General features: G+C 43.0%; 1 long non-coding RNA gene and 1 pseudogene across 1 annotated transcript; one reads left to right on the top strand and one right to left on the bottom strand.

The window, feature by feature from the left end:
* Positions 1–4,514: 4,514 nt before the first annotated feature.
* LOC120668642 lies at positions 4,515–4,985 on the top strand. Its single transcript, XR_005672510.1, has 2 exons — positions 4,515–4,581; positions 4,689–4,985. It is a non-coding gene; the product is annotated as an uncharacterized LOC120668642 (long non-coding RNA).
* Positions 4,986–9,362: 4,377 nt separating this feature from the next.
* LOC120670288 lies at positions 9,363–14,869 on the bottom strand (annotated as a pseudogene).
* Positions 14,870–15,688: the final 819 nt, after the last annotated feature.

Here is a 15,688-nt window from a genome sequence, read left to right on the forward strand (position 1 = left end):
CGGCGCACGGGCTCGGCTCGGCTCGGCTCGTCGTAACCGCAGGCGCAGCTCGGCTCGTCGGCTTACACGCATACGTGAGGGCTGGTAGTATCACGTTGCCACGGACTTTGTTGGACTCGCCGCCGCTGCCGTCGCTGCCGGCCGCGCCGCTGTGACTCGCCGGCCGTCGCTGCGAGTTGCTGCCGGCCGCGCCGCTGTGACTCGCCGGCCTGTCGCTGCGAGTTGCCGCTGCCGCCAGGCCACCGCTAATTTGATCCGTCGCTCTGAACCTTGCACGCACTATGGCAAATATGCTTGCTTATTTCAGCAGATGGAGGTGATTTCCGTCAAGATGCTGGTCGACTGGAGACCATCTACTCCATCAGTAATGAACTTTGCAAAGCTACACCACTCATACAGGACCTAGACTATATTGTTAGGCGCCACATGCACGCACGTTGACATAGAGTACATAAATTCATTGTCTCATATCTTTTTGACAAAAGAATGAGATTGTTTCTCTCAATAGGAATAGGAATATTGTATGATGTAATCCACGTCAAACAATATAAATGAGGTACATGGTCCCAATTGCCACATTACAAATGAAAATAAAATTTAGTCCTATTTACTATGCTTGATTTGTCACTCATCAAAATGTAATTTCTTAACAGTTTGTTGTGATTTGGCAGCTCGATCAACTCCATGTAAGAGATCTGTATATCCTCCTTGGATATAAGGAGCGCCCACGATAGAATAATTGTCATACATATTCATGTATGGCATTACAGTATTAGCATATTGGATCAAGGGAGCAGCCATAGACGAAGGTTGTGCATACACATCATTTGCAAAGTCTGGCATTGTATTGTTAGCATCAATGGTACCATCATGAAGATCCTATATAGCAGAGTATGAATCTGATTATAAAATGTTGCATGTGAGAAAATTAAATATGAACAGTGAATGCAGTCCAAGTCATATGGCTTACTGTAAATTGCTCTAGACCTGCATCGTCATGTCGTCCTTCAAATCTATTTTCAACTGCATTTGTTGTATCTTTTCCTATTTTCAGACATATGAAGTTAACTATAATAGCCAAGAATGAGGAAAACATGCTAGAATTGACAGGATCAGTACCTTTCTTTTTACCATTTTTCTTTTTCTTCCCTTTATTCTTGTTAAAGGAGATGCTCCCTCTTTTGTTCTTTGGGCCTTTTACAACCCGAGGAATTCTAAATGATATTTTGCCACTGAATGTGTCTGTAGCACAGTCAGCTGAAACTAGAGGAACCTCATTGTCTTTTTCTTGCATCTTGCTTATAGAATTGTCTGCTTCCAACTTATCTATGGCATTCTCCAAATCATCAAGTAGTTCTTTTGATAATGAACACTTCAATGCAAGAGATGTTGCCTTGCGTGAGATACGTGCAGCACGAGTGTTCAAACTTTCTTCCTCAGATTCTTGTTTCTCAATACAAAACCCTCTCTTTGCATATTCTATCCATCTATTCAATATATATTGTAGTGGCAATATGAAAACATCATTTACATTGAAGACTTTGAGGGCATGCTTGCACAATATACCTATAAAATATGGATGTCATACTTAATCAGTTTGTATTAGAAACTATACTATTGCTGAAACTTTGAGGATACATACCTATGGATTCATACTTTCGGCAGGCACATGTACTGGTAATATCCTCTTTATTGAATACGACCGTTGCTCCATAATTAGAGTACATATGTGTAACCATATATGTTGAGATTGACCCATCAGTGTCTAACAATTTACAAGAGAATAAAAGTTGTTCTTTAAATTCTTCTTCAAACTCGTTATACATCCTACCTGTATATGACTCAGCCGCAGTCTTCAATAGAAGACAATTTGGGAAGTAAGTAACTGGGGTCTTTCGACGTGATTCAAAATATTGATCCAACTCATTTTTACGAAGGTGTTGACACTGTTGGATATGATCTCCAGGCCCGATCCAAAGATCGGGCCAAATCCCCTTTGATCGCGCCCTGATCGGGGGCGCCCAGTCATTATGGCTGGTGGGCCCCCGTCGCCTGCGCTATATAGAATAGGAGGGGGGCCGGGGCACGGACGCCCAAGTTGACCGCTGCCAAACCCCTCTCCCACAAACCCTACCGATCTAAGGGAGCGCAAGGCCGACGGGAAGCACCCCAGCGCCGCCACGACGTTCCCCACCGACGCTGCTGTTCCCGGCCAGTGCCAGTACCGGCCCGAAGGGTACGGTACCCTCGCCGCCCATCGTCGCCGCCGGATCCACGTCTCGCCAACCCGGACTTCCTCGCCTCCATCCTCGACTCCATCGACGCCATGGCACCCGTGGGGTCGAGCTCCTCTGCGCCCCCTTCCACGGATGGTTTGCACCTCCATCTCCATACCTTCCTCTCTCTCTGTTGTACTAGAACTAGGATGAACCCCATGTTTATCTACTAGAAGATATACCCGTACTCGATCTTGTATGCCTAGATATCGATCTAGTGTAGAACCCTAGAATCTTTGTAACTAACATTGGTATCAGTCGCCGATCTAGTGCATAGATCGGGTTTTGGGATAGAGTTTAGAAGGAGAAAGAATTGTTTTCGATGCAAATTGAAGAAAGAACCTCGAATTGATCTCGGATTGACCGAGATCCCCAATCCAGAAACCCTAACCCTAAAAGAGAACCCCGGGGAAAGGGTGGAACTTACCTTTCCCGGTCAAGAACCACTGCGCGCGTCACTGCTCGTCGGCGCGCACACAAGAACCCGGTCGCCGGACGCCGTCGTGCCGTCGTCTCGGGACCCGGCCCGGATCCAGAACATGGGCGCCATCCACGGCCATCTCGACGGCCGCACGCTCGCTGGGCGAGCGTCACGCGCCGGCGAGGGAGCCATGGCGGCGCCACCACCTATCCCTGGCGCCGGCCGCCGTCGGCGTCGCCTCCACTCGCTGGGGCTTGAGAAACGGGGAGGGGGAGAAGAAATGGCCGGTTAGGGTTTGGGGCGACGCCCCGCCGGTTTTGCTCGACTGGGATTGGCGCCCGGCCGTCGGATTTGATCCGACGGTCTGTGGGCGGCCGCCGGCCAACCAGGCCAGAAGCAGCCCAAGAGGGCGCGCCGCGCGGGCCGTTTCGGCGGCCCGGCCGTCGGCTGCTGGGCCGCGGGCCCAGGCGCCGGGGGGGCGTGCGACCGTGGGTCGAAAGTGGCCACGGGCTGCATGAACAGTTCCATATTTCACCTTTTCTTTTATTTCAGAAGCAATTTGAATATGAATTCTGGTTGAATTTGTTTAGAATTTGAATCTCTGCAAACAAATGCACCAACGTGTATTATTTTTAGAGCAGAAATTTACAAGAATTATGCTTCTGAATATTTAGAATTTTACATGTTTCCGCTGCAAAGAATTTATTTTGTCTCTATATTATTTTGAACCAACGAGATAATTGATATAGAGGCCTATAGAATTTTATTTCTCAGAATTTTCAGTATATTATAATGTTGTAATTTCTGACCAAAGTTGATATTGCAATATTATAATTTTGTTCAGAATTTTGTACACATTATATCTTTTTCTGCCCAACGGTGATTTAGATTTAATGTACAGATTATTGCATGTTTTAATTTTGACCAACGTTAAATTGATACATGCATTTATTGTTGTCCTCACAAATTTTGAATTCAAATTTCAGGCTCCAATGCTATGACTTATGTGAATGCCATTCCTGAACTGGATGGCAACAACTATGGGAAATGGTACCAGAAATTGGAGATAGCTCTGGCGATGGCCAATATAGATTTGGCCATTACAACGCCAGCTCCACAAGAACCAGAAAAGCCCGTAAGGGCACAGAATGAAGAAGCTGCTGCTTGGGCTATCCGAGAGAAGAATTATGACTCTGCTATGACCAGATATGATGCTGACAAGACACGTTGGAATGATTCCAACCGCAAGTGTTTTATGGTCATGAAGGGTTCCACTTCAGATGCCATCAAGATGGCGATCCCAGATTGTGACACCGCTTCAGAATATTTAGCAAAGGTGAAGAGTCAGTTTACTGGTTCTTCCAAGGCTTATGCTGCCATTCTTGCTGAGCAGCTTATCACCAAGAAATACACTGGCGGTGGCATCAGAGAACATATCTTAGAAATGAGCCACATGGCCAACAAGCTTAAGACAATGGACATGCCTTTGCCAGAAAAGTTCATTGTTCAGCTGGTCTTCAAGTCCCTACCAAAGGCGTTTGAGGCATTTCATGTCAACTATAACGCTTTTCCAGAAGATTGGGGTATTGACAAGCTGATTGGCATGTGTGTTCAAGAAGAAGATCGCCTTAAGAACTCCAATGGTGGTGAGCTTGCTTTTCAAGTTCAACACAAGAAAAAGAATTTTCAGAATAAGAACTTCCAGCATAACAAGAGACCTTTCCCACCAGGCAAGAATCAGCATGAGAGTGGTCCTTCCAGACCACCTCCACAGAAAGACTGGGAAAATTTTCCAGTTGAACAAGACCTAGTGCCTCAAGTGCAAAAAGAGAGGGCACTACAAGAGGGACTGCCCAGAATTCCTGAAAGAGTTGTTAAGAAAGGGTGAGGACACCATTACTTTTGTAGATGAATCCCTGTATTTAAGTTATGACAAATCCACTTGGTGGATTGATTCTAGTGCAACTACTCATGTTGCTAATTCTTTACAGGGATCAAGTATGAGGAGGACCCTGCCAAGAGGCGCAAGAAGAATTAAAGTTGCAAACGGTGTAGAAGCTGAAGTCGAAGCCATTGCAGAATTTCATTTAGAATTACATAGTGGCTTTGTACTTTGTTTGAGAGATGTTCTTTATGTACCGTCTTTGCAACGAAACTTAATAAGTGTGTCTAAATTAGATGATGACGCTATTGCTTGTCATTTTGGTGATGGCAAGTGTAAGATACAAGTTAATTCAGAATGTGTTGGTCTTGCCTTCCGACAAGACAAATTATATTTGCTTTCATTATCTGAGAATGTGAATGCAGTATGTTCTGAGAATAAAAATGCCTCCTCATATGAGAATGTTACTAAGAAACGCAAACGAATTGATGCAATTTCGTCGAAATTATGGCACTGTCGTTTAGGCCATATTTCGAGGGGGAGAATAGAGCGCTTAGTGACAGCATCAATTCTTCCACCGTTAGAATTTTCAGATTTAGAACAATGTATTGATTGCATTAAAGAAAAATTCGTTAAGAACATAAAGAAAGGTACCAAACGAAGTGCGGGAATTCTAGAAATAATTCACACAGATATATGTGGACCATTCCCTGTCACTACTATAGATGGTTATGTTTCTTTCATAACATTTACAGACGATTACTCGCGTTATGGCTACATTTATCCAATTAAAAAACGATCAGAAGCATTGGATAAATTCAAAATATTCAAAGCAGAAGTAGAAAACCAACATGATTTAAAGATTAAGATAGTCAGATCCGACCGTGGGGGAGAGTACTACGGTTGACACACCCCCTATGGTCAAGTTCCAGGACCTTTTGCAAGGTTCCTTATGGAAAATGGCATAGTTGCCCAGTATTCTACACCGGGCGAGCCTCAGCAGAACGGAGTAGCAGAAAGAAGAAACCGTACCCTGATGGATATGGTCAGAAGTATGATGAGCTACTCCACGTTACCGATTAATTTGTGGATGGAGGCGTTAAAAACCGCCATTTACATTCTTAATCGGGTGCCAAGTAAATCGGTGCCGAAAACACCGTATGAACTATGGACAGGAAGAGAACCCTCGCTTAATCATTTTCGCGTATGGGGCTGTCCAGCTGAGGCCAAAGTGTTTAATCCGAACATTGGGAAGCTAGATCCCAAGACAGTCAGTTGCCATTTTATTGGCTATCCAGAAAAGTCTAAGGGATATCGCTTTTATTGTCCCAACAGACACACGAAGTTTGTAGAAACAAGACACGCTGCCTTCTTAGAAGATCAGATGATCAGGGGGGGCATAGTAGCCAGAAAAATCGACCTTGAGGAGAAGCGGGTATACGTTCCCACTCCGATGATTCAAGAGCCTTATTTCTCGTTACCTGTGGTTGTGGCACCGATAGAGCAGGAAACTGCAGTGCCAACACCTGCTGTCAGTCTACCTGACGTTGCAGTGCAAGAAACTGCGGTGCCACCACCTGTTGTTGGTTCTCCTAGCTTGGCATTAAATGGAAATGAGGACCCTATTCCTCAGGACCAAGTAGAACCCGTTGCCATGGATGAGGGGGAGCAACAACAGCCTCCTATGCAAGAAATACCAGTCGCAGTGGCCCCGAGAAGGTCACAAAGAACTAGAAAACCAGCTATTTCTAAAGACTATGAAGTCTATCATAGTGAAGAAATACAGAATGAGGGTGATCCCACCTCTTTTGAAGAAGCCATGAAAAGCGCCAATTCATCCAAATGGTTTGCAGCCATGGAAGATGAAATGAGATCCATGAATACCAATAAAGTTTGGGACTTAGAAGAAATTCTCAAAGGAGCCAAAACAGTAGGCTGCAAGTGGGTCTACAAAACGAAATGTGACTCCAAAGGGAATATAGAAAGATATAAAGCGCAGCTCGTGGCAAAAGGCTTCACGCAAAGAGAAGGAATAGATTACAATGAGACATTCTCTCCGGTCTCATGTAAAGACTCTTTCAGAACAATAATGGCCTTAGTGGCACATTATGATTTAGAATTGCATCAGATGGATGTAAAAACGGCATTTCTAAATGGGGATTTGTATGAAGATGTCTACATGGCACAGCCCAAAGGTTTTGTCATGGAAGGCAAAGAAAATTTAGGATGCCGCTTGAGAAAATCGATTTATGGCTTGAAGCAAGCCTCGAGGCAGTGGTACTTGAAATTTGATGAAACAATTAGAAAGTTTGGATTTAAAGAAAATGAAGAGGACAATTGTATTTATGCGAAGTTCAAGAACGGAAAATTTATTTTCCTCATCTTGTATGTGGATGACATTCTGCTAGCTAGCAGTGATGTTAATCTACTACTGGAGACAAAGAAATTCTTGTCCTCGAAATTTGATATGAAAGATCTTGGTGAAGCTTCGTTCGTCTTAGGAATTGAGATTCACTGAGATAGAAGAAGAGGGGTTTTAGGATTATCACAGAAAGCATACTTAGAAAAGATATTAAAGAAATACGGTATGCATGCGAGCAAGCCCACACCAGCTCCAATAGTCAAGGGCGACAGTTTCGGGAAACATCAGTGACCCAAGAACCAGTATGAGCTCTTGCAAATGAAGGCAGTGCCTTATGCTTCAGCTGTCGGAAGCTTACAGTATGCACAAGTGTGCACACGCCCTGACTTAAGTTTCGTTACCGGGGTACTTGGCAGATACCAGAGTAATCCAGGCATAGAGCACTGGAAAATGGTAAAAAAAGCTTTGCGCTATGTGAGGGGCACAACTGGCCTCATGCTAACATATAGAAAATCAGAAACTTTAGAAATAGAAGGGTATTCAGATTCAGATTTTGCAGGAGATGCAGATGATAGAAAGTCTACATCTGGATACATCTTCACTCTTGCAAAAGGAGCAATATCGTGGAAAAGCTCCAAACAGACAGTTACAGCATCCTCCACGATGTATGCTGAATTTGTGGCATGTTATGAGGCCTCGGGGCAGGTCACATGGCTAAAGAAATTCGTACCCGGATTGAAAGTGGTCGACAGCATAGAAAAACCACTGAAATTATACTGCGACAACGAGCCAGCAGTATTCTATGCTCATAACAACAAGTCGAGTGGTGCTGCCAAACACATCGACATCAAGTTTTATGTTGTTAAGGAGCAAGTCCAGGATCAAACTATTTGTCTAGAATATATCAGAACGAACAAGATGTTAGCGGATCCGCTTACAAAAGGCCTACCACCCAATGTGTTCAGAGAACACTTAGCCGGCATAGGTTTAAGGGAAAGCCTATGATTCCTGGACAAAGAGGGCCCTAGAATGAGACTCTGTTTCAGACCAGAAAAGTGATTGTGGCTGTTAATCTGACAGTAATAACTGTCATGACGAGGCACGCCCTATGCACTGATCTGCGATGGGATGAACCAAACTCAGATAAAGAACAAGAATAAGAAAATGAGAGATCAAGGGCGAGAATGTTGGATATGATCTCCAGGCCCGATCCAAAGATCGGGCCAAATCCCCTTTGATCGCGCCCTGATCGGGGGCGCCTAGTCATTATGGCTGGTGGGCCCCCGTCGCCTGCGCTATATAGAATAGGAGGGGGGCCGGGGCACGGACGCCCAAGTTGACCGCTGCCAAACCCCTCTCCCACAAACCCTACCGATCTAAGAGAGCGCAAGGCCGACGGGAAGCACCCCAGCGCCGCCACGACATTCCCCACCGACGCCGCCGTTCCCGGCCAGTGCCGGTACCGGCCCGAAGGGTACCGGTACCCTCGCCGCCCATCGTCGCCGCCGGATCCACGTCTCGCCAACCCGGACTTCCTCGCCTCCATCCTCGACTCCATCGACGCCATGGCACCCGCGGGGTCGAGCTCCTCTGCGCCCCTTCCACGGATGGTTTGCACCTCCATCTCCATACCTTCCTCTCTCTCTGTTGTACTAGAACTAGGATGAACCCCATGTTTATCTACTAGAAGATATACCCGTACTCGATCTTGTATGCCTAGATATCGATCCAGTGTAGAACCCTAGAATCTTTGTAACTAACAGACACCAGATTTTGGCACGTGTCAAGGAAGAGTGTTGCAAAGGAGAAAAGGTTCTGTGTCGTACGATCGGTGAATTTGGAGGGGTGGTCACATACCACGGTTGAAAATTTTGTTGACCGAAGAAGAGATTGACCAGATTTTTTGGCTTCGGTTTGGCAAGAGTTATCTTATTTTTAGAATAGTTTTTCGTTTCTTAAGATAGAATCGTGCTTTGCCGTAATCGGCTAGGATTGTATTAGCGTGGCGTATAAATATGAGCCCCCCGGCTATTGTAAAGATTGATACACATCCAACAAATACAACTTTACTACTTGCAATTTACTTTCTCGTCGGCGACTTCGCCACCATTTTTTCTTTTTCCGTGAGTTATTTCAAGCTGATTAAGGACGTCTCACATTCGAGCGACTTGATTTGCTGGTAAGTCTTCGTTTACCGAGTAAATTTGAGTTTTAGCTTCCGGACGTATCGTTGTGGCTTCGTTCAGATCTATTCAAAATTTATCGAATTTATCTAAGCTTTGATCTCGGGCGTATCGCTGTTTTTTCGTTTAGATCTATTCACAATCTATCTAGCTTCAGCTGGTCAAAGATGATATCCAATCTCGACTGAGCAGAGAACTGGTCTCCCATTTTGGATTTTGACCAGTGTTTGGATTCAGCTCCTGAAATCAGTTTCGCTGCTCTCATAAGCACTCGTCCACAAATCAGTTTCGCCCTTCAGAAATTCGTATCTAGGCAATGCGATGCAATATACTAGTGCACGTCTTACGATATATGGCTGCAAAGGCCATCAACTTGTTGTTTTCCTAAAAAGTTACTAAAAGGAGCTCTTCCAGATTCCCAAATGATACGAGATTTCAAGACTAATAGAGCATATATTTAATTCCATCTATGTAAGTGTATGTCTCGTGGAATAGCTTCATGTTGCCAAACTCATCAACATAATCAGCATCATCAGCTTCATCATCACATTTAGCCTCATCCAAAAAGTCAGGATGGCGCCAGTGTGCCATGGGCACAGGCCCCCTGTAGTTCAATTGAATAAAATAGTTTATATGTCCAGAACTTGACCCCAGCTTAATATATTTTCAATGCGCATGCGAATACCTACCTGTTTAACACAGTTTCGTCTCCAGGCAGTTTCCAGAAAGGTGCAGGGCGATCACTATCATTGCCAACTTCACCATGTTTACTGCCAAACATATATATACCAGTAAAACGATTTATGCTTCACTCAACCTAGTTCATCAACCTTTTTAAAGTGTTACATAAAAAATAACATATATGATGTGCACAGAATACCTTTTCTCAAACATTGCTAGAATTGGGCAAATGTGCTCCCATGCCAGAAAAGGGGTTCCTATTCTGTTATCATAGAAGTTCATGCCAACAACATCCCCATGAAGGTTACCAAGTGGGCCTCCAATCCCAGCCTAGAAAGGTGGCATGGACAGGTTGTGCTTTTCTCTATTCCAAATAGGTATTGGTAGCCAACTCATTCTAATATAACATCACGTGTTTTGACAGTTCAATTTGAGCCTTGACCATTTATTAATCAAATTTATACAGGTTTTGTCAAAAAATAATGATACTGTTATATTCATATTCAAAATACTTTCTCATGATCATGATTTTGTAAATGCAAGCAAACTAATGCCAGTGAAATATAGGGTCAGCTTGCTTTTCCATATTTGATGTGTCTTATAGAAAAAAAAAAACAGAACGAGTATTTATTATCAATATAAAAAAGCAATAAAATTACAGGATAACCTTACATGTGCAAGCACAATAATAATGTCAGGGAAATTTAGGGTCAGAGCTCAACTTTTCCATATTTGAATTGCATCTTACGAAAAAAGCAGAACTAGTATTTACTATCAACATGAAAGATTAGCAATACAAATACAGTATTTACCTTAGTGATTTTACACATGGAACGTGTGAGGAACTTGCAATCAAGTGTGCCTGTCCAGTTAACCAGATCCCCACAAGTAGCCAGTAATGCGCCTGATTCAAAGCAACGGCCTACAGCTGCTACCTCAAAATGGTCGATAAAATAAGGCACAGTATTTAATGCACGATGACCACGGTAATCCTTGACACTGATTACAGCAACATTATAATGTAGATTATAATGTTGTAATGTTCCTTTTGTGCATTGGTCGTTTGGAAGCAACACTTCAATCTGCAAATAATACAGCGATGAGACTAAAGCACCATCTAAGAACTGGAATCACAATAATGAGTAACACCAACCTTAAAATGTTCAACAATCTTGTTGTCATCATTAGAATTTCTAACCAAGCTTGCTGAAGTCAAAATAATAGGAGATCCCATCCATTTAATAAAAAAAACCTGTGCATGCAAAAAACCTTTTTCCTCCTGCATTGGTTCCGATTATTAGCTGCTGGTTGCAATCAAAACAGAGATGAAATAGAAAATGGCGCATCAAGGTAAATCACCAGTGAATGAAGCCAGTGCAACAATATTGCGTCTTATGTTAGAAGCTCCATTGTTGATTTTTTTCCAGACACCTTTATCATATGTGTCGCCAAAAGTCTCCTCTAACGTATTAGCTAGAATCATGCCAGCTGGAGAAATACACATTGTAGAATAGTTGTTAATGGTACAGGAGAGCTGATAAAGGCTAGAAAATTTAGAAGCACAGACTCACCTCCTAACATGATTGGTGGTAACTTAGGGTAACCCTTGGAGTCTAGATCTAATGACAGGTCCTTCTTGAAATAATAACGTCCTTGTACTTGTGCAACAAGGTCAAGTGGTCAGCACTAACATATACTAATACAATACGCAGAAAGTAAATTTACACAAATTCTACACATAATGATCAGCATGTAACATTAACAGTATTATATGATAACTGCCTGAGCAACAATTAACATTAGAACTTTAGAAGTATACAGTATGTAAATTCACATAAATTCTACACATAATGATCAGCATGTAATATAAATGATATTATGGTTACAGCCTGAGCAACAATTAACATTAGAAATCAGCATGAATGTAGTGTACACATAGCGTGAATGTAATGTACATCTGTTAACTAATAATAAGCACTAGCAATATGAGTACAAGTGAAAGGCCCAGACTAATAGTTGAAATAAAATGTAAATGCTAAACTTGCACAGCTTTGAAATAGGTACCATTACAAACTGCGACAATCAGCATGATACCACAATGTTATGCCGTCTCAAGGAGTACCTGTGTGCGGATAGGTGATAGATTTCTCACCTAGGGGTCTTGCTCCAAACCTGCAGAACATGACTAGTTCACTACTAACCCAAAAGTGAAATGGATCAAACCAGTGCAATAATATGCAAAATGGCACCAAACCAAGCATGAGTAGAAATTGGATGCGTAGACATGGAACAAGATAGAGAAATGAGGTTCTGAAATCCTGTGGAAAATCTTTCAAAACATGATCATAATGCTCTCTAGTGTGCACATTCAAATAAGACAAACATGTAGTTTTTAACATTTGCACAAGAAATATGACTAATCTAGTACAGGACAACTGTGAATCTGTGATACATGCTAAAGGTAGGCAAATATTTTGATTAAAGTGGCAAATTAAAAAGTATAAACATTGAGAAACTGCAAAGTACGGGTGCCAAATAGGCCAAGGAAGAGCAGCTAATGATCAGCACACATAAGCTCATTTATGAGAAGAGCGGTACAATAGAGAAGGTGAGTGAACTAATATAGGGCATACATCGATAGGCATACCTGTAAGCCTTCAAACATTTTGACTGTGCAAGACCATCCTTCTTTTCCTGGGATGTTGAGTAACGATCCAGATGCTTGAGAATTATGTCCCATGGTCGGAAAATGGTTCTTCTCGTAGTCAGAAAAAGGTTCATGCCAACAACATGATCAACAAAAAGGAGTGGCCCACCTTCCCAAACCTAATAACACAATAAAGGTTACATGCAACAAGGGTTACAATCGAACAAAATGAAGTTGTATAGAACAAGAGTTAAACAAAAAAATAAATAGAATTTATTATTATGGCCTCTATGCATAACAGAAATAGAATAATATATGCAAGTGTACCTCTGAGGTTTTACAGTGAAGATCTTCATCATCCTCAGATATGCCTTCAACATTCAATTCCACGCTCTTGGCCTTACTTTACCGGAGACACCACGCCCTACAGCTACTAAAACCTCACCATGGGGCAGAGTTTCCAGTGCACGTTGAAATGGTCCAAACTGAATATCATCGAAGCCAGATACAGCAACAACAGCAAAGTCGCGATGTAAGTCAAATTCAGCCAGACACCCCATAAATACTTCATCACCTTCATGGCGCACTTCAATCTACAATACGATAAGGCAAGAAATAAGCGTACAATGCTCAAGTAAAAATGATTAAAGGATGATGATTGTTAGCTCCAACCTCTAAGTCATCAGAGTCTTTGTTTGTATCATTCATAGCTCTAACCAAACCTGCAGTAGTCAGAAACCTGAGGTTGTACCCCTGGCGTTCCATAGCTATGCCCGAGCATGAAAATAAGATTGTGTCTCCTACAGAAGAAAATCATTTATAATTGGTGGTGTTTCAATATATATTTGTTGGAAAATTGAGAAGACTAGCAGCATATATAATCGCCATTGCGCAAAGCAATTGAGGCGACACTTTTAGACAAATATGATTTTAGAACATCACTGAGCCCATCCCAAACATCTTGAGTTGAGTCCACAGGGAACCGACCTACTTGAAGGAGAAAAAGGTTAAACCAACTGTGAATAATCAAATAACACGTCGAACTGTGTGTGTGCGTGCGTGCGTGTGTGGGGGGGGGGGTGAGGAGAAAAAAAGATCTAGCAGACCTGAAACCCACTCAGTCTTGCACGTATGAATGGTTCTAGTGAGATCATGCCTGCCTCTCTTAGCTCTCCGCATCTTTTCCAAGACTGAAGCAGAACTTTCTTTTCTAAATAAAACAAAGAGGCAAAATGTTAGGTCATAAGCATATAAAACTATAACCGAGTAAGTAATCAGGAATGCTAATGATGGCCTCAAGTCAGGCTGCTGGTCCTTGACATAAACTTGAAATACCAACAATTACAATTTTGGTGGGGTCCCCATAGAAGGTGGTCATTTCTTAGCTCAACTATCAACAATAGCATATAGAGTGCTGAAATGAAAAGGCTTGTGCACTGCTACAACTGATGTCTCAAAATTATCTACCAGCTAGCTGCTACCTATTGCTTGGGTTGTGTCGAAAAGTATTTAGAATGGCAACTTGCTCTCCCAAAACATACATGTATGACATTATCTTTGGAGCAAAAGCGTTACCACAAACACAACTTAAAGAAAAGAGATCACTTAAGGGTTAAGAGCATCTCCAACAGATTACTCATCCAACTCCCCAATACCAAAAAATTGATGTTTTGGTGACGGAGGTGCTCCAGCAGATAACCAATCCGATCCTCATTACCTATAAGTTTTTGGTAATCACCAAAACACATCTCTCTCACCTAAATGAAGGGGATTTTTCCTCTACCTATTCTTGGTGATTGGATTTTGGTATTCTGCTAATGGAGAGAGAGAATATTTTGGGTATGAGAAATGAGTAATTTGTTGGAGATGTTCTAAGGCACCTCTGGTGTATCAGGGTATCTTTTATGCTGGTTGTAATATGATATGAAGGCAGCCAAACCTAAGCTTTACCTTCCATTAGACTACATGTAATATATACATATTCTTTCCTCTCCTTAGTTTAGAACTAGCATACGCGTATTTACCTGAGGCCGACGCGCGTATCAGTGGAGACTGGCGGCCGACACCTGACTGCGAGCCGGCGGGAAGGAAGATCGCCGGCGGATTTACCTGAGGCGGTGGTGGAATCGAGGCTCCGCGGTGGGGGATTCAGCCGGCGGCAGGGGACTCGAACGTCTGGAGCGGGAGAAATAGACCCTAGGCGAGACTAATGACTGACGGGAAGCGATGCGGACTAAATGGACTCTGGTGGTGTTGTAGGATGGGGGAGATTAGTAACTAGCGGAGTGAGATTCGCCGTATGAGCTTTAGCTTTGAATACCGTACGTTGCAGATGGATCCATTAGGGTGGCAAACTGTAATAAGGCTCACTCAGTTGATGATGTTCTAGTTCTACTCCTCTAGTGCATACCTTGAGAACTTCTTGGCATGTTCAATTGACGCTGGACTGTTTTTTTTTTTAAGCCGTGGGTGCTGCACCCCCAGCTGAATTAATTTTTTTTTGGTGGTGCGGATCCACCAATTTGGGTTCGTGCCTGGAAGGTCAACCATGGAGGCGATTTTCTTAATACGACAATTGATGGAGAGATATAGGGAACAGAAGGACTTGCACATGGTCTTCATTGACCTTGAGAAGACATATGACAAAGTACCGAGAAATGTCATGTGGTGGATCTTGGAGAAGCACAAAGTCCCAACTAAGTACATTACCCTCATTAAGGATATGTACAAGGATGCGACGACGTTTATCCGGACATGTGATGGCAACACCACTGACTTTCCTATTAACATAGGCCTACACCAGTGGTCAGCATTGAACCCTTATTTATTTGCTTTAGTGATGGATGAGGTCACAAGGGATATACAAGGTGAGATCCCTTGGTGTATGCTCTTTGCTGATGATGTGGTGCTAGTTGACGAGAGTAGGGCAGGGGTTAATAGGAAGTTAGAGCTGTGGAGGCGCACGTTAGAGTCGAAAGGGTTAAGACTTAGTAGGACCAAGACTGAGTACATGATGTGCGATTTCAGCGCGACTAGGCATGAGGGGGGAGACGTTAGTCTAGATGGACAAGTGGTGGTTCAGAAGGATACTTTTTGGTATTTAGGATCGGTGCTACAAAAGGATGGCGACATTGATGAAGATGTTAGGCATAGAATTTCAGTTGGCTGGTTGAAATGGCGGCAAGCTTCTGGCATCCTTTGTGACAAGAGAGTGCCACAAAAACTAAAAGGCAAAT

The sequence above is a fragment of the Panicum virgatum genome, chromosome 4N (assembly GCF_016808335.1).
Source record: "Panicum virgatum strain AP13 chromosome 4N, P.virgatum_v5, whole genome shotgun sequence".
NCBI lineage: Eukaryota > Viridiplantae > Streptophyta > Magnoliopsida > Poales > Poaceae > Panicum > Panicum virgatum.